At 37.2% G+C, this 13736-nt stretch overlaps 2 pseudogenes; both read right to left on the reverse strand.

Moving 5' to 3' along the window:
* Nucleotides 1–8546: 8546 nt before the first annotated feature.
* On the reverse strand, nucleotides 8547–9560 carry LOC118839773 (annotated as a pseudogene).
* A 2089-nt stretch (nucleotides 9561–11649) lies between these two features.
* LOC118834274 lies at nucleotides 11650–12729 on the reverse strand (annotated as a pseudogene).
* Nucleotides 12730–13736: the final 1007 nt, after the last annotated feature.

Raw genomic sequence — 13736 nt, forward strand, 5'->3', positions numbered from 1 at the left:
CTTTTGGGATCTTTGTCTAGGTATGACCACTTCCAAAGTGGAGAGTTCTTTGTACCAAGCTTCAGGGGTTTTTGTGCTGCTGTTTTCAGAGTTATTTCTAGGCACTTGTAAATTTTCAGTTTTTCTGAGGTGGTATGATCCAATGATAGGTGTTTACTCCTCTCCTGGCCTGTGCTCTGGTCTGTGAGTGACCTCAAGCACTATTTTCTGCCCTGTAACTGCCAGAAGGACTCTCTCTGCACAGCCACCACAAGCTCTGTCACACCAGCACTCCTCCTCACCCCAGGACTGCCAACCAGGACTGTGACCCAGATCCAAGCAGGGTAAAGCAAGAGAATCTTGCCTCAGCACCAGCAAGGAGATCCCTGCACTCCTGCTCTGATAAGTTACTTGCTTCTCTCCATCACCAATCCCCCCTCCCCCAGTCTGTGGACCTGGAGCTCTGGAGGCAGCTTCTGCTGCTGCAGCAGCTTCTGCAGCCACCTCAGCTGCCCCCAGGGCTGGGGCTGGACCACACCCCTCTCTCACTCAGGTCCAACAGAGTTTTCCCACTGACCTGCTAAGGTTTTTTTGGCATTTGTGGGCTTAGAAGTCAAAAACTGCCATACCTCAATGATTCAGTGCCCTGAGGCCTGCTCCATATGGTCTGCTCCAGCCTGGTCTGTCCTGGCATGGCCCATGCTGAGCTGTGTTCCACTCCCTTCACAGTGCAATAGACCCTTCCCAGTGACCATCCAGGCTGTCTGAGGCTGAAGACTTATTGCACTCTTTCACTGTGTGGGTTCTGTAGCTCTGGAATTTGTTTAGTGTCAATTTTTACGGGTGTCTGAATAGATTTGTGCGAGATGTCAAGCAAGTCCCTGTTTTTACTCCATCATCTTGGCTCTACTCCCCCCATACTAATTTTTAAGAAATTGCTTGTTCAGTGACCTTTTGTGTCTCTTTTTCCATTCACCAGTTTTGCTTTTAAAGTATTTTCTTCAACAATTTTGCCTCTTTTAACAAGCTATTAATTCTTTTCATAAGTTTCCTCCTTTGCTTTGATTTCTTTACCTAATTTTTCCTCTACCACTCTTATCAGATTTTGAAAATTATTTTTAGCTCTTCTATTAATTATTGTTAGGGTTGTGTCCAATTATTTTTCCCTTTGGAGGCTTTGCTTGTAGACTTTTGACTTCATTGTCTTCAACCTGAGTTTGTGTTGATCTTTCCTGTCCCCAAATAATATTTTCTTCGTGGTCAGGTTGTTATTATTGTTTGTTCCCTTTTCTACTCTTATTCATGATTTGAAATTTTATGTTAATGTTTTGCTTTGTTGCTAGCTAGGGTGGGGATGGGGGTGGGAAAGGGCTCTCTTTAAAGCTTCAGACTTTTTCACACTATTACTTTCATGGCTAGTTCTGGGAGTTTGGAAGTTTTCAGTGGTTCCAAGGTACTATTATCTAAAAAGTGATGTGGTCACTATTCTTTTGTTCTGCACTCTGGTTTTTACCCAAGAAGGGCCCTTCATCCCTTGGTATCATAATAAATAATGCTCTTCAAAATCCCTTCTCCCTTGGGATCAGAAGTGATATTGTTCCATATTGTCACTGATCCATTGGGGCCTTAAATATTACTGATCCTCTTAGTCTCCACTCCTTTTTGGACAAAAGTGCTTTTCTCTGCCTTTGAACTATTGCCTTCATGTGGGTATAGGAAATGGAATTGCCAAATGGCATTTTGTTCTATGCCCAGTGTTAGCACAGGGGTAACCTGCAATCTCTTTCTGACTAGTTGCCAGGTTCCCTTACTGTCTCTCCTTGAGAGATCCAAAAGCTATTGCTGCTTCTTTCAACACCACCTAGGTCCCAGTAGTGGTATTTCATCCACATGAGCTCCATGTTAGCCTCCTCCCCCATGTTCCAAATCTCTCTTTCCCACACACTATGATTTCTTGGGCTGGAACAATGTCTCACTCTGACTTTTTGTTAGTTCTGCCACTCCAGAATTTTATTTGAGGCATTTTTTAAAAAATTTTTGAAGGGGATTGTTGGAGAGCTTGGATCAGTACTTCTGTACTATGCCATTTTGGTTCCACCCATGGAATTCAGTTTACTTATTTTCTATCTTCTCCAAGTCATTCTGTACCCAAATATGATTGATAACAGCTATATTCCTTAACCACATGTTTGACCATGCCACTATTACTCATTTGCTCAGTACACTTCATTGGTTTACTATTATTTCTAAGGTCAAATACAAGCTTCACTGGCATTTAAAACCCTTCACAAACTTGGTTCAACCTACCTTTCCAGGCTTTTTATACAATGCTTCTTTTCATACACTACACAGAACACCTAAATTGGCTTTCTTGTTGTTCCTTAGATACAACATAACATCTTTCATCTTGTACATTATTGGCTATAGTGTGTTATGGATTCTTTTTGAGGTTACAGTTTGATTACATGGTCACTGAACATTCTAACCTTGAAATCCTGTGATTTGTGAGCCCACAATTCAGCAGAAATCTGGTCTTTCTGAAAGAACTTGAATTATTCATGTGCCTAGCCATAAACACTTCAGCCTTATCCCTTTTCCAGGTCTGCATGTGTTTTTGCTGTGATTCTGGTCTATATAGGTTTGTGCTATAATTCACAAAATTCAGATTAGTCATATACTATAACTTCTTATTATATGATGCTTTTAACAGTGTTGTTATAGTTTTTGTTGCTCATTTATCCAGGCACATCCATCTTTTCATGACTCTGGGGACCATACGGTCCATAGCGTTTTCTTTGTAAAGATATTGGAATGGTTTGCCATTGCCTTCTCTAGCAGATTAGGGCAAAAAGATGTTAAGTGACTTGCCCAAGGTCACACAGCTATTATGTGTCTGAGGCCAGATTTGTACCCAGGTCTTTCTAACACTAGGCCTAGCACTCTAATCACTGAGTCCTCTAACTGCCCCAAACAGTGTATCAGAAATCATGCTATAATAAGTCACATTATTATATGCTGTACAACATTCACTTTTATCCTGTTATAAACTTCTTAAAGGCATCATGTTACAAACTAAAATAAGTAATTACTAGCATATTTACTCCTTAATGAATAACTTAAGTGACATTTCTATGAATTAGTAAAATTGGAAAATTTGATAGAATCCTTGGTTCACATTTTAGGCTAACAGTTGGGAGGGGCATCTCCCTAGATCTTAATTTCTTTTTTTACATTGCTCTTTAATGATTTTTTAAATTTTTTTCATCATTCCCCGGAAAGACGATTGTCAATCTGATTTATTGACTCAATTAAAAAAATAACTAAGGTTGTCTTAAATAAGCTTCTTTATGTAAATGTTGTATTGTATAGAGTCTTTGAGGTCTCAGATAACCTTTCAAAATAACATTGGTTCAATTAGTATCAGAGAATTTGTCAGAGGTTTTCAGATCTTTTTTTCAAGGACCCTCTAATGTTTAGCTCCACATTCCTTGACAGAAAGCTTTGGGGATACTATTTAGGAAATTTATATTCAGCTGGTAGAGGAAACAATAGATTTGATAGGTATTCATTACTATTACCTTCATATTCATATTTGCCATTATAATTCTGATGTAGTTTATAAATGCTTGCTCATAAAATTATTTTTGTATATTGATCTTGATTGGAAATGAAAATGTAATTTGAGAATGTCGATGTTATTTTGGTTTTTCAAAGAACTTGCAAATGTGGCACGTTCTACAGCTTTTCCTAACATTTCTTTCATGTTGTTCTCATCCAAGGGGCCTCATAGTAGAATAACAAGGATTAAAATAGGGTCTAATTACCTGAATTGAATTCTGGTCTCCCCTTAGACTGAAATATACCTTGAAAGCTGGCCCAAGGTAGGGAATAGAACTTAGTTCCCCCCAAAAGGAATTTACAAATGCATTTTAAATATGCATAATTAATTATAAACATATTCATATTGGACCAAAGGGTTTTCTTTTCCTGTAATGAAATATTTCTGATATCTGCTTCCATAAGCAAAGCTCAAAAGTTTCCAAGATTTATTAAATCTTAAAAGTTAAAAGATTTTAGGTAAATCTTTCTTCAAATAGGTTACAAATGGCATAGAAATCTCACTAAGGATTCCAATATTTTGAGTCCTCATCTTATTTGACCACTCTTCAACAATGTATAGTGTTGGCTCTTGTGACTTCCTGGGTACTTTTGACTGTCTTAGCTTCAAAGAAACCACACTTGTTAGTTATTCTAAGTCTCCGAATCATTTCTTTTCTGTCTCCATCCCTGGTTCTAGTTACCCATGTTTGAATCCTTGGATTTAGCTTTCATTCATCCCTTCTTTTCACCTGTCAGTCACCAAATCCTATCAATTATACTTCTTGAACATCTTCCATAAATGTCCTCTTTGCTCTTTTACCATTTCCACTGGCCTACTAGCACAGCTTCTGCTTATTACCAACATTAACTCTCACAAGAACTTTCTAAAAAGTGCTCTTGCTTCCACCCTGTCTCCCCTCCTATCTATCTATGATATAGCTGCTGGAATAATCTTATGTATAGTTCTGTTCATGCCACTTTTCCACTCAAAAAGCCTCAGAGGAACCTTATTTTTGTCCTAAAATCCTGGGGACTACTGTAAGAGCCTCCTGACTTGGTTCCCAATCTCTAGTATCTTTTCTCACTGATCCAGCTTTCACTTGTTAGCCAAAATCATCTTGCTGATGCACAAGACTTATCATGTCATTCCTTTATTCAAAAATTTTCAGATATTCCCTATTCTGTGATGGAGAATATAAAAATTTTCTATAATCAGGGTTCAATCTCTCATTGCATATTATTCTCCTTTAAATGCTATACTTTCCAGGCAAACTAAACTGTTCTCTGTCCACCTCCTTGATTACAATTTACCTGCCACCCTTGCCTCTGTTTATTTTTACAAGGTGTCCTCTATGATTGAAAGATATTCCTTCTTTATTTGTGCCCATCAAACTCCTTCTCTTCCTCTAAGACCAGGTTAAGACTCCATATTTTCCATGAAGCTTTCCCCCACCAAATCCTGTTGAAAAGGGTCTCTTCTACCTCAAATTTACCTAGAGCTTCTTGTCCATTTCTCTCACACACACACATTCCCGCAAATGACTTGCTAGTTTACAAGTTACTGTGTATGTGCCATATCCCCTCCTAGGAGGATGTAAATGCCTTAAAGGAAGGAACTGTATCATTTAAAGTAAAAATCCTTGTATTCCTAGCTCCTAGCTCAGTCCCTAGCTATGTGAAAATAAAAGACAAACCCAAATTAATATTTATTGGGCTGAAATAAATTCCCTAGGAAGAAAAAAAGATGTTTAAACTTCACAGGACATTAAAAGACTGCTGCAATTTGCCTACCAAGAAAAAATAAATAAAATTTTATTTAATCCTTAGGAAATTCCACAAATTAATTCAAATTACATTTCCAGACTTGTCTTTCATCCACTATTTTCAACTGATAGAGACTGGTCTCTGCCCCTCTACCACAATCCAATTATACTCTAGAGTCTTCATATATTCTTATGCTAATTAATATGCCTAGAATGCTGCCCCCCCTTTCTTTGGTTGATTATATATGTAACTTCTATGGGCCTCAGTTTTATCACATCAAAATAAAGGGGTTGACCAGATTATCTCTAATTTGTCTACCAACACAAAAGCCCATGATTTGTAACCCAGATCAAATACTGTATCTTCCAGGAACACTTTCATGATTCATCCCACATTACCTTTGATCTTGGTTAAGATCCTCCTCTGCAGAGCTCATAACCATTGTTCTTGGCAAATCACAATTTTTTAGCATTTTTGCACCTCAAAATATTATTATTTAGTAACACTCATTACAGTTATTTTTATTTGTGCCATATCTTCCTAGTAGACTATAAGCTTGACAAGAGTAGGTGCTATATCATATTAAACTAAGCTCCTCAGTACTTTGAACTGGTCTCAAGACCTCATAGTCATTTTATAAATGTTTGTTGAATTTGCCTTCCCTGAGGAGATACAGACTTCCTAATATAAAAATCTGTCACTGTTCTTGGTGTCTAAAATAGTTCAGTCTCTCTTTTTGTTTTGACAACAATAGAAGCAGCAATAACAACAGAAGGTAGTATACACATATGTATGCATGTGCATATATGTGTCTACACATATATACATATGTATGTATATATACTGTTATGTGTGTATGTATACACACATGTAGCACTAAAGTTTGCAAAGGGCTTTACAAATATTATCTCATTTTATCCTCACAACAACTCTGGGACAGGGGTACTAATATCATTTTCATTTTATAGATGAGGAAATTGAGGCAAACAGAGATGGAGTGACTTTCCCAGGATCAAACAGGTAGTAAGTGAATTAATAACTTGCTAAAATATACACACACAAAATACAGAAGAATATAACTTCTTAAAAGTTAGAGTTAGCATAATAGTAAAGAAAAGGATATAAAAACTCACTGAAAATAACTCCTTTAAAGTCAAAATTGATCAAGTGGAAACCAATGACTCCATGAGACATCAAGAAGCAATCAAACAAAGTCCAAAGAATGAAAAAAAATGTGAAACATCTTATTAGAAAAACAATTGAACTGGAAAATATGGAACAAGGAGAGTTAATTTATGAATCATTGGACTATCTGAAATCCATAATAAAAAAACCCTCAACATTATATTTCAAGAAATTTTAAAGGAAAACTGCCTGGATATCATAGAACTACAAGGCAAAGTAGAAATCAGAAGAATCCACATATCATCTCCTGAAAGAGATTCCAAAATGAGTACTCCAAGGAATATTATAGCCAAACTTTAGAGCTTCTAGGTCAAGGAGAAAATACTGTAGTGGTCATAAAAAATAATTCAAATACTGTGAAGATTTATCAGTTACCATTGTAAGTGAATATAGGATTTGGAATATGATATTCTAGAAAGCAAAGAAACTAGGATAACAACCAAGAATCACTTATCTTGCAAAACTGATTATAATCCTGGGAAGGGGTAGGGATGGAAATGTAATTAAATAGAGGACTTTCAAACATTCCTGATGAAAAAAACAGGGATGAATAGAAAATTTGACATTCAAATACAAAACTCAAGAGAAACATAAACAGGTAAACATGGAAGAGAAACCATAATGTATTTTGACAAGGTTAAACTGTTTATAAGAAGACGCTATATGTACCTCTAAGAACATTATCATCATTAGAGCAGTTAGAAGGTTACTTAAGACAGAGAGCATGGGTGTGTCTGTTATGTTGGGGTAATCTCAAAAGAGTGAAATGTAAAAAAAAAAAAGAATTTACTAGGAGAAGGGAGAGGGTAGAAGGGAGAGGAAGAATGGTAAAAAAATTATCTCATGAAAAAGGCACACAAGAATTTTCAAAATGGAGGAGGAAATGAGATGGGAAAGGGCAATGCTTGACCCTTTCTCTCATCTGAACTGGTTCAAGGAACTACAGATGGAAACAGAAATTCATCTTACTTAACAAGTAATAAAGAAGGGAGGTGCCTAAAAGAAAGGGGGAGTGATTATAAGAGGGTGGAATAAAAGGAACAGTAGACAGAAGGAAAACAGACTTTTGAGGAAGAGAGAGGATAAAAAATGGGATAAATAGAAGAGAATAAGATGGAGGGAAATATACAGTTAACAATCATAATTGTGACCATGAATAAGATAAACTCACCCCTAAAAGAGAAGAGAATTACAAATGGGTTAGAAACCAGAAACCAACAATATGTTGTTTACAAGATACATACTTCAAAAAGACATGTACAAATTTAAAATAAAGGACTAGAGCAACATCAGTTGAAGTTTAAAAATTAAAAAAAAATCAGGGATAGCAATTATAATCTCAGGAGAAGCAAAAGCAAAAATAAAACTAATTAACATAAATGTTCAGGGAAATTACATTTTTCTGAAAGGTATGATAGAAAATGAATAAGTATCACTACTTAACATATATATGAACCAAAGGGCATAGCATCCACATTTCTGAAAGAAAAGTTAAATGAGTTATAGGAGTAAATAGACAGTAAACTTATACTAGTGGGGGAAAGTCAATTTATTCTTCTAAAAACTAGATAAATATCACTATAAAATAAATAAGAAAGAATTTAAGAGGATGAATAGAATTTTAGGAAACTTAGTTGTTATAGATCTCTTGAGAATACCAAATGGGAATAGAAAGGGGCATACATTTTCTCAATTGTAAATGGAACCTTTATAAAAATCTGACTATGTATTACTACATTAAAACCTCACAAACAAATATAGAACAGCAGAAATATTAAATGCATCCTTTTCAAACTATAAGGCAATTAAAAATCATATTCAATAAAGGACCTTTGAAACATCGGTTAAAAATCAATTGGAAACTAAAGAATCAAATCCTAAAGAATGGGTGGGTCAAAGAACAAATCACAGGAACTATCAACATTTTCACAAAATAATTACAAAAATGAGATAATGTATCAAAAATTGTGGGATACAAACAAAGCAGTTCTTAGAGGAGAATTTGTATTTCTAAATGTTTACCTCAACAAAAGAAAGGCCACCATTGGCCAAAATGCACAGGCAGAAAGGGAATAGGATATTCCAAGGAGACACATGGCAATCCACAGATTCCAGAAGGTAACTGCCATGATTGTGTGGGAAGCCATGGTGGCCACAACTGTGCACAGAATCCGGAACATGTTCCTGCCTGTTTTATCCACCATCAGCCGGGAGATGGGAGACAGAGGAGCTGAGATGACCTCACACAATACTGGTAATTGCATTTGCTTCTTTTTTGGATAATTTAAATTTCCCCAAAAAGAAGACCTTGCCAAGTTTGATAAGGGGAAACTTGGACCCATAGTAACACCCACAAATCACAAAGATGAGCCACAAGGACAGTGAGAAGTCCTTCATGTCTGTCAATTTGATAACTTCACCAGTTTTCCCCAGATCTTTATGAAGGATTCATTCTGCTCTCTAATCCATATAGCCATGAATTGATGCACAGATTAGTGCAAAGACACATGTTACACCCCCAATCATAAGCGTGTCACAAAGCATTGTGTGACCAGGTAAACCAAATGAACCGTCTATCTTGGAATATGATTATCCCATAACATTCAGGTTTACTGTACTCCCAATTCTAGCCATGCTAAGCTGGAGTCCAAATACTAGGTTTAATTCTTATGTTTTAGTGTAAAACTATGCAGAAAAACAATACATCAAATTAGGACATCATTTTTTGGACATTAATCATTATGGACCATATATTAGCATTCCTAAAACATTTCAATTTCTATTATTAAAGTATTCCTTATAAAGCTATTTTTCTGTAACATGGAAGTTGTGTTCTAAAAAATGATGTATTTTCAGATCAAGTTGCATCTTAGGTCAAAGCCAGCATCTGAGACATAAAACAGAGTGTACCAGGTCACCTAAAAAAAGCATTTTTTAAAAATATTCTTCTAACTTTAGGGTAATAGTGGGAAAATAGAAGCCTTCTGAAACTTTCAGATATTCAAAAGCAAAAAAAAAAAACTTTGGTCCATGGCTAAATATATTGGGGGGGAAATACTTGTAGAAATATAGGTCTATCAGCTAATACCCAATTTTTCATTAATTTTTCACCAGCTCAGAAATGGATACATCATCTCTTTTCATCCTTAATGGTATCTGATACAACTGTACACAGATCTGTTCCTGCCAAGAGTAGATAGGTTACTTCTGATCAACCAAGACAAAGGGAATGATGAACTTTATAAGGTTATTTTTTTCTGCCTTCTTCCTCTGAAACCAGAAATTAAATCCTAATCAAGTCTTCTCTAAAAGTTCCCCTTAGGAGCCATTCTTTCCAGGTAAGATTCAATAATTGGAAGCCAAATGAGAGAAATGCAAGGTACTAAATAGTGTTTTAGTTGCCAAGTTCTTAAAATTATATGGCACTGTACTTTCAGGAACTGAAATTAGTCTGTAGCATGTTTATGAGAGATAATAACACCACATCTCAAACAAGAAATGCAATCTGAATGGTTCATATATACAGCCGAGCCACAAATCGCACATTACAAAATTCATGCTTTGAGATAATTCCGAGACCAATTGGCATTTTATTTTAATACACTAATACAACTGGCTTCCACTAAAATCCTAATGCTATGGCTTCAGCATGTCATGGAGGTGAGCCTGGATCCTTTAAAACCATGCCTAATAGCCCCATAGCAGGTTCTACTGAGCTAAAAGGGACCACTGATAGATTACGTGTCTGTCATTCAACAAGCCCAGGAAATTCAGGAAAGGCTTATCAATCAAAAAGCAGGCTCTCCAGGTAATAAATTTCTTTGGCCATAGCAACTATGAGTTGGTGGAAGATATATACACCTCACTGAAGTAATTGACTCTTTGAAATATCAAAGTAAACATAACATACTTTATTATCTCTTTTATTAAAGACTTATGACTCCTTGGTAAACCTTTTTAATTGGTCACTAACGCAACCCTGTCTCCAAATTCAAATAGGAATTTGGTTGGAGAGGGTGAGGGTTGGGGGAAGATGTGGAAAGACAATCTTCATTCCCGTATTTAAATGACTGAGGAGAGATACTCTATGAACATTCAAAGACTGAGAAATTGGTTCCTTATTCTTGCTTAGAATGGGATTTCTCCCACACAATCTGTTTCCAAAGCTTAGAATACCTGAAAAAAAAGTAGTCTGCAAAATTATTTAAAAATCTTTTTATCTCATGATTTACAACAGAAAAAGGCAGTTGGATACTGTATCCTGTTCAAATAAAACATCAAAGAAAATATTACTCAGGTGAAATTACTTCTGTGAATGAACAATTTTGTAAATTACTACTTCAATACATTATATGGTAACCTGGTGACCTAAAAGATATAATATACCTATCAAATGGGACCAATGTATTCAGAGTAATTTATTCATGGATTAAATTAATTCTCCCATTTTATCTGTATATTTTATCTTGTATATTAACAAATATACAAGCAAGCACAGTTCATTATATAGATTTAACCAAGGTCATGCAATTTCACTATCCATGTGATAAAATGTTTGGAAAAAACCCTCCTAAATCTCTTGGCATCATGGCATGAGGGTAGAAATCTAAACAAGAGAACAAAGTCAAGATTTAGTCCCTTCCCTAAATTGGTAGTGAAAGAATCACTGGAGGATTTCTTATTGGGATGTATTAAAGAATTGCTGGTTTACAGATGATGGCTGAAGGAATTCTAGAGCTTGAAAGTGGCTTAGAGATCATCTGGTTTGATCCTCTTATTTTACCAAGGCCCAGAGAGGAAAAGTAATTGTGACTACAGAACTAATCAATGGAAGGGCAACATGGACTACAACTCCAGTCTTCTGACTTGTAGTCTTATTTTTTCAGTATGCCACACTGATTTCTAAGATCTCTTCCAGCTCTAAAATTCTAGGAGTCTATGTCTCAATAAAATGTGACAACCATGGATGAGAAATATCAAATGAGAAAAAAATTGCATTTCCCCCCATTAAATTTGACAACTTTCATTCTGCAAAAACGCCCAGGAATTTCTGTCATTGTTGACAGAAACTGGTGTGTTCTCCTAGATATCTTCCCCTTTGGGATGTGACGAGATCAAAGGTTAACTTTCAGATGCCCCATCTTTTCAGTCAGAGTTGAATTCAGGAGATCCTACCTCTTCAGATGAGTTGGAATGACAACTGTTATCAGAATCCATACTAATGCTTTGAGTTTCTGACCGAAGATGAAGAGAAACCTGAACTTCTATCTCCTGACACTGCTCATTCAGGGAGCCATCCTCTGAATCTCCTTCTGGTGAATTGCTATGGCCAGTATCTGAAGGGATGACATAGATACCATCTTGGGTACTGAGAGCTGGTCTTTCTTTGATTCTTCCCCCCATGTCATCAGAATCATCCACCTGCACCGCCTCAAACATCTCCTCTCCAAATCCCCTACAATCAAGAATGAGAGGTGGGAGAGAAACATTTCTCACAAGTTCTTCAATATAGTGGGTAAACTCCATGGTCTTAAACTGTGTAACTTTGCATAGTTCAGTGTCTTGCCTGAAGTAATGATGGGAATGCATTTAGCAATCTCAAAGGCCTTCTGAAGCTTCTCTGCACCTTCTGTTCTAAAGAATTCATTGATGCCTTTCTCAGTCTTTCGAAGATATCTACTCATTATGCATAGATGTGTAATATTCTAGATAAGAGTTATTGTGAAGGCAATCAGGCAAACAATCATGTAGTAGATGCTCATGTTTCCTGAAGTGAAGATAACTCTTAAGGTGACAAAGTAAGAGGCACAGACTGGATAGGTGACTAGACAAGAATAAAGCCAATGGTCAGCAAAGGTTACACTGGTGATATTCAGGTGATTTTTGAAGATCAAACATTTTTCCATGTCCTCCTTGTTGATCAAACAACAGCTCTTTGAAAATGTACCAAAGAATGTCTTCATAATGGTTAGGGGTAAGAAGACATTCAATCAAAACACTGGTTCCCTCTTTGGCTAAGACAAAATCACCACTTGTGTGGAAATTCAATGAGATTTCAAAGGTTGGGTGAAAGGAGACATAATAAGTGGTATGATTTGTTTCTACTGTTATCATTCCATTGTATTCTATATCAACCAGGAAAAATGCAGCAGGAATGATGGCATTCACCACCAAAGCGAACAAGCACTAGTGTGGCTTCATAAGAAATTAGAAAGAACTTTTGCTCTTCATTGAAGTTGGAGCCTTGATCAAAACGTTGAATAGGGGCAGAGCCAAGATGCAGGCATGAAGGCAGGGACTTGTTTGAGCTCTCCCCCAAATCCCTCCAAACACCTGTAAAAACTGACTCTAAACAAATTCTAGACATACAGAACTCACAAAATGACAGAGTGAAACAAGTCTCCATTCCAAGACAGCATGGATGATCACTGGGAAGGGTCTATTGCCCCATGCTGGGAGCAGAGCACAGCCCAGCTTGGGCCATACCAGGAGAGACCAGGCTGGAACAGATTGGGTGGAGCAGGCCTCATGTTCCTGAATCACTGAGCTGTGGCAGCTTCCAGATTTCTCAACCCACAAACTCCAAAGACAATATAGCAGGTGAGTGGGAAAACTTTTGGACCTACTTGAGGGAAGGGTAGGGTCCAGCCATAGGGTGGCAGAGGTGGCTGTGGCACTGGCAGGGAGGCAGTGGCAGCAGTAGCAGCAGCAGCAGTGGCAGTGGTGGCAGTGGCTATTTCTAGAGCTCCAGGCCCACAGACCACGGGGAGAATAAAGAATCTGAGCAGAGTGGGAGTGTAGTAATTTCTTTGCTAGAGCTGAGGCAGGATTCTCTTGCTTTGCCCTGCTCGGATCTGGGTCACAGTCCTGGTTGGCAGTCCTTGGGAGAGGAGGAGCACTGGTGTGGCAGAGCTTGTGGTGACTGTGGAGAAGGAATCTTCCTGGTAGTTACACCACAGAAAGGAGTGCTTGAGGTCACTCAGAGACCAGAACACAGGCCAAGAGAGGAGTAAACATCTATCATTGGATCACACCACCTCAGAAGAACTAAAAATTTACAGGTGCCTAGAAGTAGCTCTGGAAATGGCAGTGCAAAATCACTGAAGCTTGGGACAGAGCACTCTTCAGTCTGGAAGTAGTCATACCCTAACAAAGAGCTCAAAAGTCAAGTAATTGGCTGGGAAAATGAGCAGACAGTGTAAAAAGCC

The sequence above is a fragment of the Trichosurus vulpecula genome, chromosome 1, assembly GCF_011100635.1.
Source record: "Trichosurus vulpecula isolate mTriVul1 chromosome 1, mTriVul1.pri, whole genome shotgun sequence".
NCBI classification, from domain to species: Eukaryota; Metazoa; Chordata; class Mammalia; order Diprotodontia; family Phalangeridae; genus Trichosurus; species Trichosurus vulpecula.